This window comes from Lycium barbarum, chromosome 11, assembly GCF_019175385.1.
Source record: "Lycium barbarum isolate Lr01 chromosome 11, ASM1917538v2, whole genome shotgun sequence".
Classification (NCBI taxonomy): domain Eukaryota; kingdom Viridiplantae; phylum Streptophyta; class Magnoliopsida; order Solanales; family Solanaceae; genus Lycium; species Lycium barbarum.
In genome coordinates, this window is record NC_083347.1 from 53783038 (window position 1) to 53803851 (window position 20814).

At 40.7% G+C, this 20814-nt stretch overlaps 1 long non-coding RNA gene across 1 annotated transcript in view; it reads right to left on the bottom strand.

Annotated features, from left to right (window-relative positions):
* Positions 1-1954: 1954 nt before the first annotated feature.
* The window catches only part of LOC132620388 (uncharacterized), a 33727-nt gene continuing 14867 nt past the window's right edge, over positions 1955-20814 (bottom strand). Inside the window, exon 4 of the long non-coding RNA XR_009574879.1 lies at positions 1955-2311. This is a non-coding gene — a long non-coding RNA (uncharacterized LOC132620388). The remainder of the gene's footprint in view (positions 2312-20814) is intronic.

A 20814-nucleotide genomic window follows, 5' to 3' on the forward strand; every position in this document is an offset into this window, starting at 1 on the left:
CTTCCAGGCATTTCACCAGAACGGAAGATTGATTTTGCTATCGATGTTCTACCAGATACTCAGCATATATCTATTCCTCTTTATAGGATGGCCCCTGCCGAGTTGAAGGAATTGAAAGAGCAATTGAAATATTTTCTCGAGAAGGGCTTTATTAGGCCTAGTACGTCGCCGTGGGGAGCACCGGTGTTATTTATAAGCAAGAATGAAGGCTTGTTGTGGATGTGTATAGATTACAGACAGCTGAATAAGGTAACGATAAATAACAAGTATCCGCTCCTGAGAATTGATGATTTATTTGATCAGTTGTAGGGTGCCAGATGTTTTTCAAAGATAGATTTGAGATCAGGTTTTCATCAGGCCAGGGTCAGAGAGAAAGATATTCCGAAGACAACATTTAGGATCAGATATGGTCACTTTGAGTTCCTTGTGAGGTCTTTTGGGTTGACTAATGTGCCAGCAGTATTTATGGATTTGATGAACTGCGTATTTAGACCCTTTTTAGATCTGTTCATGATTGTGTTTATCGATGATATTCTAGTCTACTCTCGATCAGAGGCTGAGCATGCAGATCATTTGCGTGTTGTGCTCAGGGTTCTTCAGGATAAGAAGTTGTATGCGAAGTTCTCCAAATGTGAGTTCTAGTTGAACTCTATGGCTTTTCTCGGACGTATTGTATCAGGTGAAGGCATTAGGGTTGACACCCAGAAGATAGAGGCTGTGAAGACTTAGGCTAGACCCACGATACCGACGGAGGTTCGTAGTTTTCCGGTGTTGGCAGGATATTACAAGAGATTTGTAGAGGGCTTCTCCTCTCTTTTAGCGCCACTGACAAAGCTGACTCAGAAGACAGCCAAGTTCCAGTGGACAGATGCTTGTGAGTCGAGTTTTCAGGAGTTGAAGAACATACTGACTTCAGTGCCAGTTTTGACACTTCCAGAGGGATCAGAGGGTTATAGTATCTATTGTGATGCCTCAGGCGTCGGATTGGGTTGTGTGTTGATGTAGCACGGTAAGGTTATTGCTTATGCTTCAAGGCAGCTGAGGAAGCAGGATAAGAACTCTCTGACACATGATTTGGAGTTAGTTGCAGTGATTCATACACTTAAGGTTTGGAGACATTATTTATATGGTGTTCACATTGATGTTTATACGGATCATAACAACCTTCAGTATATCTTTAAGCAGAAAGGGTTTAATTTGCGTTAGAAGCGATGGTTGGAGCTGTTGAAGGATTATGTCACGACCCAATTTCTCTAAGTAGTGCGGGTACCTACCTTTCCCACCTCGGTAGGCGAACCCTTATCCCAACAATCATAAACTTAAGTAAAGCGAAAGAAAATAGAAATAATGTAAGTCTCGCAATAATAATATAAAGTGCGGAAACTAATGAAATACTACCCCAGTATCGTGGCCTGGTCATACAAAAGCTCTACTAAACTATAAGTCTGAATAATACATAAAAGTCTCAATTCATGTCCCAGAATAGGAAGTAAGACAAAGCAACAAAGAAGAGTCTTCGGGCAGCGAACGTCATCATGCTCACCCTGAATGGACTCAACAGCAAACTTGAAAATCAACCACGAGGAGATGAAGTGAAACCTGGCAAGTACTCTGCATCCTTAAAAGAATGCAGTGTTGGTAAGTCCAAACAACAAGTACTGGTAGGTATCATACGCCGACTAAGACTAGCTAACGTATATGAAGACAATAAAGTAAGAATAACACGTAAATAGCAGACTACAAGTCATTACTAGACAAGTATCCACAATACCAATCACAACCTATGTTATAGCATCTAAGCCCAAATGTTCTGAGCTTTAGAATAATCACCCAAGACCAAACTATTACTACAATATCTCTGTCACGACCCAAACCGATGAGTCGTGACGAGTGTCTGGCCTCTAGTGACCAAACAACCCTATACTCATATCTGAATCTTACTGAACATGAAAGGCCCATATAATGACTTAAACTGATCTCATAAATCGGCGACATGATGAACTCTGAACGATTTGTATATACATAAATATGCTGAAGGAACAGTGCAAGCCAACTAAGCTGCTACATATACTGTACACAAAAGAATTGAAGCCGACAAGGCTACATCATCTGACTAATACATACAACTGTCTACAGACCTCTACTGGAATAAACCTGTAGAAAGGACGGGACAGGGCCCCGTCATACCCATATGCATATACATCTCAAAAGGGTGGTATACCAAAACTAACTGCAGCTCCGAATCAAATGGAGCGCACTGATCACTGTTAGATCTAGAGGTCCTACTGGCCACCTGTCTATCTACCTGTACCTGCAGGCATAAACGTAGCCCCCCGAGCAACGGGGATTCAGTACGGATAATGTACTGAGTATGTAAAGCATAAGAACAATATATGTATACAAGAATCATGAATAAGATCTGAACTCATAAGCTAAAATGACTATCTGCATGTACTTGTATGAACTAGTACCTATATGTATCTGCATAGATCTGTGAAACTGACAATGCCATTGTGGGCGCATAATACGCATGCTCATGCCTATCAATGAAGGTCATACATTTATATGTATGTGTGTATATAACGCCTGATATATGTGTGTATAAAACGCCTGTCTCTTTTCTCATATCATATCGGCCTCTCTGCGGCCATCATCCTATACATTGTTACGACACGAACTGCCTGATTATCATATCATCATCATAGTGGTAATGCGTGTATAACACCTATCTGTTACACCTCGAAACTTTGGGTTGCTGAGCGGCGAAGGGACTAACGTAAGTTAGGGTGAACGTGATGTCTCTACAAGTGATAAGGGATACTTAATAATTCTAATTAGGATTCCAAAGAAGTTAGAGGCAAGAAAGAAAAGTTCGTCAAACGAAACCCCGACGTAGTTCTACGAAAAGGGAGTTTGACGGCCGTCCTTTGTACCGTCGAACGAGTCGACGTTTCGTCGATGGTACCGTAGATTGAGTTAGAGTAAAGACCATCCAACGGACAGGTCGACGCCCCGTCGATCAGTTCGACGCTCCGTCGATCAGTTCGATGGAGCGTCCTTCTCACCGTTGAATGAAGGGAAATGGCAGATTACTCACTGGAAATTTAATGACTTCGACGACTAGATCGACGCCCCATAAATCCAATCGACGCTCCGTCGATCTCACTGTACATTTCAGTCGAGACTGATTTCAAGAATTAATATAAGGACCCTCCTCCATTTTATTTCATTTCATCTTCCACCCTCTTCTCTCCAAGAACTCTCTAGAACCTTCTCCACCATTCATCCACAAGAAATCAAAGGAAAACCATGGTCAACTACACCAAATCCATGAAATCAAGCTTATGAAACCCATTAAAAGTTCATCTAAACTAAGAAAACTCAAGGGAAGTGAGTTAGGGTTTTGGTGAAAGAAGAGGAGCTTCACTTGAGGGTTGTTCATCCATCATCTAAGGTACGTTTTATGACCCTTCTTCAATGGTTTGAGTGGTTGAAAGTTGTAACACTTGAGCTGTGGAAAGATATGGAAATTGGGTCATGAATGGGTGAATAGTGTCATTGTTGAATAGTGGTTGGGATGAATCATGAATGGCGGTATGTTGTGATTGTAATTATGTTATAAATGACATTTAGACCATGGAATAAGTATTATATATGAGAAAACGCGATAGTGGGTTATAATCAAAATTGTGGAGAAATTGGAGAGAAATGGTGAATTGTGGTAAATGTAAATATATGATGATTGTTGTTGCTATATTGTGGATGTTGTTATTAACGTTGGGAGTTGATAGAGGATGTGGAAAAAGTAGTATAAACAAAGGAAGTGCTGCCTAATTTTCCCTAGAAATAGTGAAATGTTCTTATAGCCAAGTAACTAATGTTAATGCGATTCCTTTTGAAGGTAGAAACGTGGGCAACGAGGGGAACCAAACGAATGACAATCTAGTTAAGCACAAAAGGTATGTGAGGCTAGTCCTTTCTTTGCATGGCATGAATCCTGTAGCATGATCTCCTTTCTCTTCATGAATCTCTTAAATTCCGGAAAAGTTACGAACCTATGACCCTAAATTACTACACAAGGTAATGAGTTAGAGTATATAAATTTTGGATGTTTATGATGGGATGTTCCCAAAACATTCATGGTGTCATTTATTGTTTACACTAACCTCATACACTATTCTCTTCAAGGTGAGGCAGAATGTTAATGTGTGCTCCATAAGGAAATCGGGGAAACACGACCTTACGTCACCCCGATAAAGCATAGTTAACCTTAAGTCTTTATGCATGCATTATATTGAGCATATTATGATGATGAGATTACACCGCGCCTATTTGGCCGGGCAGCTATACACCATGGCCAGATGGCATGGGCAGACACCACTAGTGGGCGGCATGAGATGGTACCCCGGACGCGGGAGGCCTGAACGCAGGCTGATGTTATTGATTATTACACCGTACCTATATGGTCGGGCAGTATATATATATATATATATATATGCTTACATGGGATGATGATAATTGTGAGGGTAAGTCAACATGCATTATTCTTTATGCTGCATGGTCAGTTACAAGTTGCTCTTCATTGGTGTCCCCTTATTTCATTGATGTATTGTTATGGTTTATGCCTCTCATACTTAGTACAATGTTCGTACTGACGTCCGTTTTCTTTGGACGCTGTGTTCATGCCCACAGGTAGACAGGGAGGTGATCTTGATCCAGATTTGTAGGAGCTATTAGCGGAATATAGAGCACTCCATTGTTCCGGAGGTGCTTATGGTTATTTCCTTTATGTACATGTATATTTTAGGCACGACGGGGTTTTGTCCCGTCCATATGTCTAGTAATCTAGTAGAGGCTCGTAGATACGCAGTGTGGGTTGTATGGTCTCACGAGATTGCTATATATATGTATATATATATATATATATATATATATATATATATGTATATGTTATTTCAATGACCAAAAGGCTTGTGCATAGAAAGGTAATTATGTTTTTGAAATGAAAGATGAACTTCGTTGTGCTTCGAGTATAATATCGAATAAAAGAGCTTTAAATGAGCATGATAGGTAGTAGAATGAAGGATGCTCGGTGGTTAGCCCCGGGTATCCGTCGCGGCCCCTAGTCGGGTCGTGATAGAAGTGGTATCAGAGCAGTTCAGTCCTAGGAAGTGTCTACGAACCGTGTTTAGTAGAGTCTTGTTTATGGTGTGTTGCGCGCCACATCAATAAACAGGAGGCTACAGGGCATTTAGGAAAAATGACCATCTTTCTTCTTATGAGATCGTGCGATAGAGCAGTGTATAAGATTTTATCCTCTCTAATAGTGTGTTGTGGTTTCAGCAATGTCGCCAAAGGGAAAGACTACAGCCGCCCAGAAGGGTAAGACTACTACAAACAGGCGAGTAGTAAGAGAGCCGACGACGAACGTAGAAGAGGGCGAGTCACATAATGAGGCCTTATCTAATACTTCCTCCAGCCCGCCCAATGTAGAGGAACCAGGAGGAGTTCCAGCTCCAGTACCACCACCAGTTATTCCGGGACAACAAGTGACCGAGGCCATTCATTTATTGACACAGTTAGTTTCCGCCTAGGCACAGCGGCAAAATTCGGGCCCCAGTGATCGGTCAGCCAGTACCCGAGCCCGTGACTTTATGACTTTGAATGCTCCGGAGGTCTTCGGGTCAAAGCCAAATGAGGACCCGCAAAGTTTTATCGATGAGATGTTGAGAACATTGAGACTTATTCACGCCTCCGAGACTGAATCTGTGGAGTTGGCATCTTATAGACTCCGAGATGTGGCGGTATTGTGGTATAATAATTGGATAACATCGAGAAAAGAGAATGCGCCTCCTCCCGTTTGGCAAGAATTCGTCGATGCCTTCACTCGCCACTATTTGCCACTCGAGGTCCGCCGAGCTAGAGCGGATAGATTCCTGAATTTGAGGCAAGGAAATATGAGTGCCCGGGAGTATAGCCTGTAATTTAATTCCTTGGCTAGATATGCCCCGGCTATGGTGGCCGATATGGGAGATAGGGTGCATAGGTTTGTGAGTGGCTTGGGGCCACATTTGTTCAAGGATTGCTTAACGGCCTCTTTGCAAAACGGGATGGATATCTCCCGAATACAAGCCCATGCTCAGAATTTAGAGGGACGACAACCGCCACAGCCAAGAGGTGATCGTGAAGTTGATAGGAGGAAAAGCAAGAGGGCTAGATCCATGGGGGTAGGCAGTGATTATGGAGGGGGACCGAGGCAGACTTATTCCCAACATTCAGGCCAGTCGGTGACTAGTGCACCTCCTCGATTCACGGGTAGGAGATTTGATCGCTCCTTTCGTTCAGGACCGGGTCAGAGTTCGAGGGTCTCAGATTCGCAGTTCAGGGAAGATTATAGTCAGAGGAGACCCCCTGTATCACGATACAGCCAATGCGGTAAACTACATTCCGTACAATGTCGCCAAGGTTCGGATGCTTGTGGCCAGATTGGGCATATGATGAGAGATTGCCCGTCGACGAGTGGTAGAGTTGGAGTTCAGCCTACAGGTTCGGCAGTCGGTTCCTCCTCAGTGCGCCCGGTAGGGCAGACTCCCCAAATGTCATCAGGCCGAGGTAGAGGCAGAGGGGCAGCATCTACTCCACGTGCCACTCAGCCCCGTGTATATGCGCTCGCCGGACGACAGGATCTTGAGTCCTGTCCGAATGTGGTTACAGGTATATTGTCTATATTCTCTCGTGATGTATATGCGTTGATAGATCCTGGTTCTACCTTCTCTTATATTACCCCATATGTTGCTGGTTGTATCGGGGTGAAACCTGAGCCTATTAAGCCTTTTGAGGTATTCACTCCGGTTAGTGATCCCGTAATAGCAAGACAGGTGTATAAAATTGTGTAATTGTGATATGTGATCGCCAGACCAAAGTCGATTTGATCGAGCTTACAGTCATAATCCTTAAGCAACTCTAGCTATCTTCATACTCTCAAGTTTAACTCTCTTTGTTTGAATATATATTGCAAGCTCTTGTGATCTGTGTATATATCACATGGTACTCCACAAAGATAGTGACGCCATATCTTCAGTGCAAGCTCAAGATCGTGGGTAGGATAATTTTTCTCGTGATTCTTTAACTGTCTAGAAGCATACGCAATTACTTTTCCATCTTGCATGAGGACGCACCCTAACCCAACTCTGGAGGCATCATAATAGATAATAAATCTCCCCGTAGAGGTATGTAAAGTTAGGACTGGAGCTATAGTCAACCGTTTCTTGAGTTCTTCAAAACTCTTCTCACAAGCTTCAGACCATTGGAGCTTTACCTTTTTCTGAGTTAACTTTGTCAATGGAGCAGCTAGCGAAGAGAACCTTTCTATAAAATGATGATAATAACCTGCCAATCCCAAAAAACTACGAATCTCTGTAGGGGTCGTCAGCCTCGGCCAACTCTTAACAGCTTCAATTTTCTGCGGGTCCACTTTAATGCCCTCGCTCGAGATCACATGCCCCAAAAATGTGACTGTGTCAAGCCAGAATTAGCACTTCAAAAATTTGGCATATAACTTGCGGTCCTCAAGAATTTCTAACACTGTTCTCAAATGCTCTTCGTGCTCTACCTGGTTGCGGGAATATATCATAATATCATCGATAAATACAATGACAAAAGTGTCCAGAAACGGCTTGAATACTCTGTTCATTAAGTCCATGAAAGCTGCCGGTGCATTAGTCAGCCCGAAGGACATCACCAAAAATTCATAGTGGCCATAGCGAGTTCTAAAGGTTGTCTTTGGGATATCTGCTTCTCTGACCTTCAACTGATGGTATCCAGATCTTAGATCTATCTTGGAAAAATATTTAGCACCTTGTAACTGGTCAAATAGGTCATCTATCCTTGGTAGTGGATATTTATTCTTGATAGTGACCTTATTCAGTTGGCGATACTCTATACACATTCGCAGGGATCCATCCTTTTTCTTAATAAACAAAACTGGAGCTCCCCATGGTGACACACTTGGCCGTATAAAGATCTTATCTAAAAGGTCTTGTAACTGCTTCTTGAGTTCACTTAACTCTGCTGGATCCATTCTGTAAGGAGGAATCGAGATTGGTTGAGTCCCTGGCAATGTGTCTATGCCAAACTCAATCTCCCTATCTGGCGGTATCCCTGGGAGATCGTCCGGAAACACTTCTGGAAATTCCCTCACAATTGGTACAGACTCAAGCAATGGGGAGTCTGCTTTCGTATCCTGCACATGAGCTAGATATGCCAAACACCCGCTACTAACTAATTTTCTGGCTTAAGATAAGAAATAAACTTACCCACAGGCGTTCCCACTTCACCTTTGAATATTACTGGATCTTCCCCAATAAAGGAGAACTTAACTATTTTTGCATAGCAAACAGCTATAGCGTGACAAGAAGATAACCAGTCCATGCCAGCTATAACATCAAAGTCAATCATATCCAACAAGTTCAAATCTACTAATGTATCCCGACTTTGGACCGTAATAACACAACCTCTGAATATGCTATCAACTTTTACAGATACACCTATAGGTGTGGAGACCTCAAATGTACATGCTATCTACGAGCCTCTACGAACCTCTAGTACAGGCTCGTAGATACGTATGTGTGGGTTATATGGTCTCACAAGGTCACTATTGTATATACATAGATATGTGTACATTATCTTTTGATAGCCAAAGGGCTCATGTATATAAAAGTATTTATGTTCTTCAATGAAAATGATTTTCTTATGATTATGAGTTTATCAACGAAAAATGAGGCTTAATGAGTATGATGAGTGGTAGAACGAGCGGTGCTCGGTGGTTAGCCCCGGGTACCCGTCACGGCCCCTAGCCGGGTCGTGACAAAATCAAAATCGAGGGGTTATAACTACGCGAGAATTGTAAAATAGAAACAAACTTATCTTCGTGACAAAGCAGGGTCGTCCGCCCTAAAAATGTGACAAGCAGGGTCGTCCGCCCTAAAAATGAGACAAGCAGGGTCGTCCGCCCTAAAAATGTGAAACTTACCTCTTAAATAGACATTGCCTATCTCTAAAGTGGATTGTCAAAGGACGATACGCTGGTCTCGAAAATTCGAGATGACATCATAAAAACATTACCACCAATTATGTTTATGACATAATTCCCAAAGTGGGATTACATAGGCGTTTTTCGAGTTTGGTCGCACCAAACGAAAATCGTAGATATCCCTAGATAGAAATTGGGGTAGAAATTTTGAGATATTTTTGGGAGATCTCAAAATGCGGCGCGATAGGTCGCCGACGCAGCTTTAACTGGGGCAGAATTTTTTAGAGGATCTCAAAAATTCTTTCGGTACGGCAAGTTTAAGAATTAGCGAATACACTTCTACATTGGGGTAGAAATTTTGAGGAAACCTTAAAATTTCCGTTTTTTAGACTCAAAATAACGCCGTTGCCAAGCGACATGATACTAACAAAGGCATCAACTAGACAAGAGTCGCCACATCAAACGGTTTCATATCCAACTTTATCTGTCACACCTTACTAACTTTAGTATAATGGTTTTGCAGGTAACACCGTCAAACATCGAGGACATGCCCAAAATGATGGACCGAAGTGGACATCAAATCCGCAACAACGACAAGAAAAATCAAATAAAGCCTCTCGAATGGCGAAGCCGAACGGTTACACTTTGAACTCTCTTCTTCTCTTTTATGAATACATTATCATTTCTTTTGACTAGTTTAACACCTTTTCGCTTCAAGTTTTGCAGAAAGTCACCATCAAGTCATTAACGACTTCCCTTGACCGCAAATAGGAGCAATTTGTTAAAAAGGAATACCAAACTCTTCGGGAAAAGCAGAGATCCTACAAAGTGTATCAATGACCACCGTGAAGAAAAAGCATGGAAAGCGTGGCCTGCTTCTACAACGAGCAAAAGATCCTCGGTGGTGGCAGGACTTTGGTAATACAATTCAAAATTCAGAAAGGCATCAAGATGATCGCCACATAACAAAGGCTTCAAAGAAAGCAAAGGAGAGCATTTTGGCCACCCACATCGACAATGAGACATAAACCATGTCAAACACATGTTCCTCGGTATATCAATTTATTTTTACCAAGACAATATTTTCTTGTCCACCTTAGAAAGGGACAATAATCGCTCGTCCACCTTAGAAAGGGACAATACTCGCTCGTCCACGTTAGAAAGGGACAATACTCGCTCGTCCACCTTAGAAAGGGACGTATAACTGTTTGTCCACCTCAGAAAGGGACGTATAATTTTTCCACCTTAAAAAGGGACATACTTATTCATCCACCTTAGGTGAACGTTTATACCGCATTATCTACTGATAAGGTTTCTAAGGTTTTACAGTTTAAACATGCTAAAGAGATGACATATACAGCCAAGAGGGCCATTCATTCAAATTGCTAAGAGGACCATTCATTCAAACAAAATGACGAGAGGACCATGCATTTAAGATAAAATTCAAAGGAAGAACAACAGAAGCTGCAATTCAACGAAGGAACACCCGGAAAGGGTAACAAAGCTATTTAAATAGAGTTTTTTCCGCTAACTTGTTTGTTCAATGATTGAGATAGGAAATGGCGCTAGCGGAACAAAACAAATCAAAAAACTAAAGGCGAAAAAACAAAAGCAAAAGCAAAGACGAAAAATTCAAAGACAAAGCAATAAAAGCGAGAAGCATCCGAAAAGGGAATAATGATGACGAAGCACAACAAAGACAAAAACTTTAAGAGATGTGATAAAGCAAAAGCATCCGAGAAAGGGTAACGAAATCCTCCCCAAGTAAAGTTTGTTTTACACTAACAAGTTTGTTCGTTTTGCAGAGCACGAAGATTTTTACAAAAGAAATTTTTTAAGATTACAAAAAGATATAATCACGATTTACCGAAGTCTAGTCTCTACTAAACAGTATTGTATCAAGGTATTGAGACCCCTGCTAGACGTCACATCTTTCCTTGATACAATGACTAATTAGACATCTTAAATTTGGTAAGCACAGTCCTCACCTGAATCAGGTGACATAATTCTGACATCAAATTCAAGATCGCTGACACAGAATGTCAACAAAGATGGATTAATTTTGACCCGAAGGGTGGCCACAATTTTCATCTTGACAATCTGTGATTTGAAGACAACGCATTGATATCGGCATTGAAATGTAGTATTCACAATAGAGTCTAGTCCTTTCGAAAGATGTGAACCCTGTCGACGGGTGGGTATTTTTCCCCGGATTCAAAAAAGGAAGGTGTCAGTCTTGCCACCTAGGTAAGCTTCATTCCTCAAGATGACGATATGGATTAAATGACTACATATCGAAGGGGCTGAGTCAGCATCCATATATATAGCCAAAAATAGGTAGCATAATTCCAAGGTTGATGTCCACAATCGTTGAAATACGAATGTGATTCCTACATCAAGATTTGCAGTCGCTACTGCAGTTTATTTCAAGTTAACATAATCCTGGTTCAGGGATAGTGGTAGTCATGGGAAAAGGTTTCACACTTGAGTATGCAGTAGTTAACTTTAATATTCTGACAAAATGTTGTAATTCTGGACACAGAGGTTAGTAGTCATCATGAAAGGAATATGATACCGCACTCTGATGTGCAGTCTACATTTGGGTATTTTTGACTATAAGTGATGTAGTCCCGAACTGGTATGCTGCATACTTCATATGAGGATAACGATGCAGTCGACACCAGATTTGCAACAGTCACCGCAGTGGGTGAAAATGATGTGAGTCCAAATTTTCAGGTATGGCGGATGTCATAAGAAACAAAAATTACCCCGCACTTGAAAATATGGTTTTTATTAGTAGCATCCTGCTTACGAAAACGACAACTGGACTGGGGTGTGAAGGTTTCGCAAAATGCGGTATAGCCCGACCTAAATCCCAACGAAAGTTAGAATGGTATGCAATATTCAATGGCATGGCCAACTTGGTTAGAATGGTAGGCTCAAGTGAGATTTGGCCTGTACCATCGATCAGTGGGGTTAGCAGGTTTTGGTGGGACAGTGCTTATTCGTCTGGCATCCCTTAGTTTGGCAAATAGACTTGTCCTTGATTCTGGCAAAAGAGTGAATTCTCCCACAGGTTTTCTTTAGGGTGCCTCATAGTTTGCTGGTGGAGGCTGGTTCGGGAAAGTCTAGTTTTGCGGAGCTTGGTTATTAGGTGCTAGCATTTGATAATTTGGTCATGGGGTTCGGTTGCTCGGTGGTGGTATTTGATAGTTTGGTTGTGGAGCTTGGTAGCCGGGTTGTGCGTAGCACACAGTCATTGGGATATATTGGGGTGAGGTGGTTGTGTAGTTGGTTGGTGGAGGTGATTGGTAGCTATCTGGATTTTTGTGGGTCATCTCTTTTCCTTGGCTTTTTGGACTAGTAGTTCTAGAAACATAGGTTATATCTTCTCTTTTATTTTTGTCACTCATGGCGCCAGACGCACCTGATCTATTTAGTACACTAACAATCCTGCTGGTTTTGAAGCCATCTTCGATATCTTCCCCAACGACAACTATATCTGCGAAGGAACTCCCTTTCATAGTTATCATTTTGTCAAAGCAATCAGCTTTTTGGTACCGTATGAATGCGGCTAGAAGCTCAACTTCGGTCATAGGAGGTACATGTGCCGCTTCATCTCTCCAGCAACTAGCATATTCTCGGTAGGTTTCAGTCGATTTTTGATGAATTTTCTCCAATGAGAAGCGATCAGACACATTTTCTACATTGAAGCGGAATCTTTCCATGAATGAACTTGTCATTTCTTCCCATGTTTTCCATCGGCTAATATCTTGAGAGATGAACCATTCCATAGCCATTCCTGACAAACTTCGACTAAACAACCTCATGAGCAGGGCTTCATTTCTGCCACTTCCAATTAACTAGTCGCAGTAAGCCCTCAAGTGGGCTCTGGAATTGCCTGACCCATTGAAGTGATCATATTTAGGAATTTTGAAGCCTTCAAGTAGACCCAGGTTTGGATGGATGCACAAATCAAAGTATCTCAACCCCTCTTTCTTCTTAGAGCTATGTTCTGGCTCGGCAGTTTTCTTCCCCATCTCATTCTCTAGTTTTTCTATTCTTGCTTCAAAGAATATTTCCATGTTCTCCAATTCTGGTGAAGAGTCAATATGGGTGACATGGTCTTGAAAAGTGACATTTGGTTATACGGGATGGGTCACAGGAACTCCTTTTGCTCGAGGGGCTTGATAAGCATTTGCGTTTGTAGCGCGAGCTGGTGTTTGAAAAGCTGGGGTTTGGTGGGAGGAACTCGCCACATGGGTGGTATTTCGGTGTAGTGGAGTTTGAAAGGTAGCCCCAGTCTGGGTTTGAGGGAAATGATCAGGAATTGGTAAATCCAAATTTGGGAAAGTGGGTGGAGGTCTCCTAGCCTCAGTATTAGTAGCATTTTCTTTCTCGGCCCTCAGGCGGTCCGCTTCTTCTCTGGCTTTAGCCAATTGTCTCATCAGTAGACTGACAACCTCTTCCAGAGGCATTCCAGCTATATTCGCTGTTGGGGTACCTTCTACTAAAGCATTTATGTTTGGTGGTGGAGTTTCAGGCATGTTTTCTTCTTAAGGGTTTAAGGACGCTGCGGCAGCTTTTGATCGAGTGACTGGTGCCAGCGAATCGACCCCTGTGTATAAGATAAAATAACTCAAAATCTTTCAAGTTAGCGTTAGGTTTAAGCATGAAACACAAGATATCACGTTGTTCGCAGTTTATGGCACACAGAATCATATATTTTGTTTCAACTTCTTGATTGACTCCCATTCCAAGGGTATTTTGGTCTTTTTATATTTTTTGGGAATACTGATTTGCAGTAAATAGGTTGTATGGTTGATTTGCTTCTACCTATTCTATACTAAGGGGGATTTAGATTTTTATTATAAAAGGACTGAGTCTAAAATAGGCTGCCTACGTACCCCATCAAAATGAAATCAAGTCCATCCGTAGTTCAAGCATACACAGAAAAGGTTTTTCCTATGCTACCTGAAACTTAATTTTTCTACCCTGACTAGGCCTTATATAGGCTTCCCACGTATCCCCAATGGGACATCAAGTCGGCGTGGTTCTATTTACATAAAAAGGGAAAGGGATACTCTATCTTATTGAAAGCAGTAAAGGGATACTTATGTTTTTCTACCCAGCCATACTAAGCAGGTCTTCAATGTCTTTTCCACCTTCATTTTCTATCCTTGTCTTCCTACAACAATCCAAACATGGCCTTCATTCATGAGGCGTTCCAGTTCGAGCTTGAAATCCACACACTCTTCAATGTCGTGGCCGGGACAGCCATGGTGATACACACAAACCCTTTCTTTCGGGGATCCTGGGTGACCTTGGTAGGTTTGTGGCACTGCCCTTATCTTCTTCATGCTACATAGTAGGGAGTGGATCCTGGCATATGACTCTTCAAATTTGGAAAATTTATTTCTCCAGAACCTAACCTTTGATATCCTTCCTGGGTGATTTCTTCCCTGGTCATGAGTCAGGAGAGAGTGGGGTCCCCACAGTTGGCTAATTCTCCCTTGATCAATCCATTAGATAAGCTTTCTTTCTAATGCTATGCACTCATTGGCAGTATGACCCGATTGACCTTGGTGGTAGAGGCATTTTCTGTAACCTACAGAAGGAGCGCATGGTGGCAACAGATTTGGGCTTTGTGCATACACCCCAATGCTTCCCAAAGTTTGCAAGAGTTCTTGTTTTGACAACTCTACTTGTGTACACCAATTATGTGATCTTGTGCCTTTAAGAACAATTGTGCATGAAACAGGAGGCTCCTCGAGCTGAGAATCGCGCGGGTCTCTATCTATATAAACTTTCAGATTGGGATAAGTAGCTCGTCTTCTCCATATGGTATGGGGTCAAACCCTTCTTGTTGGCTGAGTGGGACATAACTCCCAAGTGGTGATTCAGGTGCCTTCCACCATTTTACCCGATTGGCAGGGTGTTGTTCTGTTAGTTCCTCAACATAAGCTAGAAGAGTTTCTGCTTCTTTCATTTTCTCATTGGCCGTCTTAGTGGTTTGTACAGCCTCTTTCATTATAGTAGTGGCTAGGGCCATTCTTTCATCCCATTGTCAGCTTTTCTCATTTGTTGCTTCCGTACCCTCATCGTCACTGACTAGGTTGACGTAAGGCAAAGTTGCACTCATCCTGTCTTGAGCCTCCATTTCCTATTAGCAAATAAACCTTTTAAAAGTGGATCTAAATTTGTTTTGATGGTTATTTTCCTTGGTTTTTCTTTTGGGTAGTGGATGAAATGTGGACCAATCATGAGTTTCGACAATATATATAATTTTCACATAAAGCAGTTATATCAAGTAAGCATTTAGGAAATATATATAGCATTCATGAGCAATCTATATGGTCTACCTAGATGTGAATACGAATGTACGATAAGCGGTACCTGGGTGGGTTAGCACTGGGTGCCCGTCATGGCCCTCGGGTCGGGTCGTGACACCAACTTATCTTCCCTTATCACATTCATTCAATCTTTCTGAGCATCTTTTATTCCCTCCATGCGACCTTTTTCATAATCTCATACAAACTCTCCCATATTACCCACGTTCAGAATAACCTGTCTCATACCAAACTGTTTAAGAACTCAATGATACGTAAGGTCTGATTCCCCTAATGCCCATAAGTGGTAGATATGGCCGTCTACGGCTCTTAACACAGATAGTCATGGAGTGAAAATCAGGTACCCTCCACCTGATATGTTCTTCCCTCAGTCTGGAAAAGATGTAAGCCCATCCTTTTTTATCTTGAACCTCACAAGGCATAGCAACGACTCCCAAGTCATCCTCTCTCAGGGCTGGATCTCGGTGGGTAGATAAGCCACTCTTATCTAAATGCTTAAGTATCCACCATTGGACTAAGAGGTTGCAACCTTGGAAGTAATAGTAATGATCGCGGCATTTTCCCAAAGCTCGGTATATGTCTAATAGGATAATGGGGGTGATGTTAAAATATTTGGTAAGCCCATTTGTTGTGACTCCCCTAAGAACAGCATAGGCAACAAAGACAACCCGGGTGTCAATAGCTAGGGAGGCATTTTGTGGAAATACCATGGTCCCCAATAGGCAAGTGATAATGGCTAGTGTTTGATTAGCTTCCCAGGATTAGGGTGATGGAAACTCAAGGATGTAGTTCTTGTACCCCCTGTTTGGATGAATACCTCCCATATAACTCTCTAAAGGCTATAGTGGGTCCCTGCGCCCAATCGGCTTTGTTGACAGCAAACATGTCTTTGATTTCTTTTGGAGCGATTTGTGAGGGATAAGGATATTTTGGGCCAATTTCTTTTTGGATCTGTTAGCACTTCCTACACTTTCCAAAACATCTCTAATCTCTTCCAAAGTGGGAGTCATCTCTATTTCTCCGAATCTAAACACCATTCTATCGTTGTCTCAATAACCGCTAATGATCTCTAGCAAACCTGAATCCCCTGTCATATCTATTAATGAAGGCAGATGCCCCACACAACTCTTAATTTCTTTCTTTTGATCATTAGTCAAATCTTTCCACCATATCACTAAACTTGGTGGTGGACCCACAACCATATCAAACTGCACATTAGGAGACATATGCAAGACAAAACACTGTTAGTTCTCCGCCCCCAGGAACAATATTTTATTTCGCATATAGCACAATAATGCTTCTAAATAGCAAATAGTGGGACATAGTGTCTTCAGGATTTTACACCATCTGAACACAGTAGGGTGTCTTTCCTGGCCGATTCAGGTAGGCCTGAGATAGCCAAACCAGTTCTATGGTCAGTATGCGCTATATCAGTAGGGATTTGACTTCGCTCTACGCTAATTATTCTAGAGTGGTTTTCAAACGAATGACATAGGTTACCCAAGCGGACAAGCTGGGGGTGGGCTCTCTAAGGCTGTGGGATGACCGCATACCCACTCGACCATAGAGACCTCTAAAGAATATATTAAGGGTTTTTTAGTGAAAGTATGACCACAACTCATCCCGCGTCATCATCCTTTAGAAAAAATAAAATAAATGCCAGGAGTGGCGGAGTATGCATGCCTGAATGACAGTTATATTTTGCAAATATTTAAACACATAAACAGTTTATATCACTTAAACAATTTATATGATACAAATACACAAATAATTGGAACCCTTATGGTTAGAACCTTAGAAATCCCCAGCGGAGTCGCCATCTATAGCGTGTCGTATTTTTTCCGATTCGCATTTGCACTTTCCTCATTTAAAGGAAAGTGTCCATGGGAAGTACGGTTGTCAATCGTACCGGAAAAAAGAAAAAAAAATATACTTCTACATAATGGTATTCTAAATGGACTTATTTTTAGAGTTGCCGCCTAATTTTTAGGAAATTAGGAAAAAACGAGTCGAAAAGGGTTCATTTAAAATAATTATTTTATGATTATTTTAAAAGAAACCTAATCTACACAGAGCCTAGGTAAGGGTTCTGGTGATTCCCCGTGAAAGGTGTTAGACACCCCGGTATTAAAGATCCGCTCAATTGCGATTTACCTACAGGGTCTAATAATATGTTTATATAGATATAAATTGATTTGTGATAAAAATAGTTTCTGTTTAATATTTCCGCTAATAAATATTAGTTATTTATACAAAAAATAGCGCATTTTCAAGAATCAAAAGTGGTAAAATTTTTGCCCAAAATTGGGCGTTTTGGGGTATCGGACTAGAACACTTAGTCTAATACCTAAAGGCTCTTAGCCTAAGTAGGACCCTACGTAAGTCCACCCAAAATAGTTTTTGAAAAATGTTTTTAAGTATGGATTTTTTTTTATACAAAAAGAGTTTTTGCATGTAATATATAATTATATCAAGTCATTTATATTAAATTATTTATATTAGGTTATCCAATTTTGTCCCAACTTTTATCCCATTTTTTATCCGTTTGATACAAGTCTAAGAATATCAAAATCAGTCCAACAATTCAAAAACGGTCCATGTGTTTCATAAATGTTCAATTCGGTCCTTAATTTCACAAAAATCAATAGTTTCGGTCCATTGGATCAATTTAGTCCCAAATTTACATTAGTGCCTCTGAATTAGTCTTAAATTTTGTAGCAAATTCATTTTTTGGCGACTTTCAAAAACGTGATAACCCAATAAGGGCTCCAATTGACATAATAATTGCGCAGATAATAATTTAAGGTACATAATTAAAAAAGATAGAGAGTTTGGGCCGACCAAGCCCAAAAGGAAGGTATTTGTGCAATTGGGTTCGCCTTAAATCCAACGTATGCTCCTTTTTGCTCCCAAAGAGTGGTTGACTCGATCTAGATACATTAGCGGGCCCCGTTGGGCCCCACCAACCGGTTTTGGGTGGACAAGAAAACAAGGGTATACATGACATCAGAATATATCCGCAAATATACTAAGTACGATGAAGTAAACTATACATGGTATTACATAGCCAAAATTAAATCACATAATATTTGGGCCTATCCCGGTATAAACGTAAACTCTAGACTGCTACTAATGTTGCCAAAAGAAGCGCAATACAGACCAAAGAATTACTAGAACTGAAGATACAGGAATAGTCGGCCCAACAAAGCCAAATCCTCAAAAGGCCCAGAACTAAAGGTCCAAGGCTTAGAATCTTGAATTTTTTCTAAGTGTGGAAATAACTTTTATGCACTGAGTATACATTGATATACACCTTTTTTAGGAGAGTAAAACAAATGCTTGCATACCCTCCCATATATATTTGATATACACCTGATCTACACCTCTTTTGTTTGAATCAATCTCATCCCCATAAATAAGGACAGGATAAAGTCTTCGAGGCACTTCCCCGTTGAAGAAAATCCCAAGTTTCCCATTGGTTTTAAAGGCACAAAGGATTTCAAAATTTTCGCAGGGATGATTAGTGATCCTACATACTCAGAGAACCATCGTAATTCATTTAATCCCCACCCAGAGTTTCAGCCTTAACCCCAGAAAACTAATAGGGTCCAAAGGAAATCAGGTGATGCAAAAATAGGTAAAGCAAGTGTGGCTAAAGTCCAATGATGCAAAACAGGTAAGAGAGAGTATTGTGAGTGTCAAGTAAGGAAGAAGCACACACAAAAGACAGTGCAGGATAAGAATAATACACCATCAACAAACAGTAAGCAAACAAGTCCTATTTTCTTGTTTGTGTATATATATATATATATATATATATATATATATATATATATATATTTTAAAAGGAAAAAAAAAAGAGTAGATCAATGACCTGAAGGAATGGGGTAAAGGACCAGCTAGCAAGGAGTTAATTTTTGGGGTCCACAATGAGTTTAAACCAGTATTAGAAACTGCCCTTTTAATCCAGTTAGCACAGAGGAGGTGTCATAGAAGCAAATTCTGGGTTCAAGATCCAATCTAAGCTTAGTTTTAGCTTAAGCAAGTTCAATTTCCAAGTAAAAAAGTTTACAGGTTCATCAAGCTTAGTTAAGTTCTATATAGTCATAGTTTAGTCTCAGATAGTCATAGAAACCATCTCCATTCATAGCCAATTTTAAAAAAAAAAATCATTAACCAAGTCTCGGAGTAGTTTTTTACTTAGTCTAATTCACAGACAAGTTGATAGAACTATTACAAGATCAATAGGATCACATCATATAGGCAACCAGGAATTCTAAGCAGAGGACAACCAAGACAAGGTGAAACAGTCCAAACGAAAGAGATAAGAGCATGGTATTGCCCCATGTGCAAACTATAGGTCAAGCTTAAAGTCATGTTGAATTCAGTAACTAGGAAGTTTCAAAAAAGAGCAATGGCAGATTCAATAAGTCTAAAATAGAATCAAGGAAAAAGGGAGGCACATATGGCTATCTTAGGTCATTGATAGAGTTCAAAGTATTACATGGCCAAACAATGAGCCAAGATCACAAGTAGAGGTCAAATAGGTATGGACAATGGTTGTAGTCAAACATGATCAAAGGGAAAATTCAAGTAGCACTTAGTATTTCAGGAGTACCAAAGATATTAGAGAGAGCATGGCACTATCCTAAATCCTTCCATAGCATTTCTAGTCATGGTTTAGTTTCAAATAAGCAAATAGAGACAAGGGAAACACGTAAGGTAGTCTCAATTTTTTTTTAAGTGGACAGCAAAGGAAGGGATATTTCAAAACGAGGACCAACCTAATCTTCTTAAAGCAGCCTTTAGTATGATTTTAGTCCTTAGGTGATCATGTTAAACAAGAGGAACCCAAACAAACTGTAAGCAACACTATTGTAAAGGAAATACAAATCACACAAGACAGGTCATTTTAAAAGAAAAATAAGGACTTAAGCTATTTTTAGGATCAGCGCTTATTTTGAAGATCACTTAATCGTCCCCAAGGGTGTTTATATCATTTCAGGATACTTTGGCTAGATCTTGGCTATTAACAATAGCCACAGGAATACCAGCTTATCTCTTAAATTTCCAGATATAACAGAGAACATGGCAACTAACTAGAAATCAAACTTAGTAACTATACTTTATTCAAAGTCATTGTATCTACAACTAATAACCCAAACTAGACTTTAAACAAATCAGATAAGATCAAAAAGAAGCATTGAATTTTCAAGACAATGGCCAAGTGTTACACCCCGTACCTTCAGAGCATCAGCATGACACGTACATCACCGTAGTAATGGAGTGTCGGAGACGTCCCATGATGTTTTGGAAGGTACAAGCCATGGAAAGTATGTAACAATGAAGTAAAAGATGAATTACGATCTCGTAAATCGTAATCGGGAAAGACTATTTTGAAACACAATAATATGGCCATTATCATGTATAATA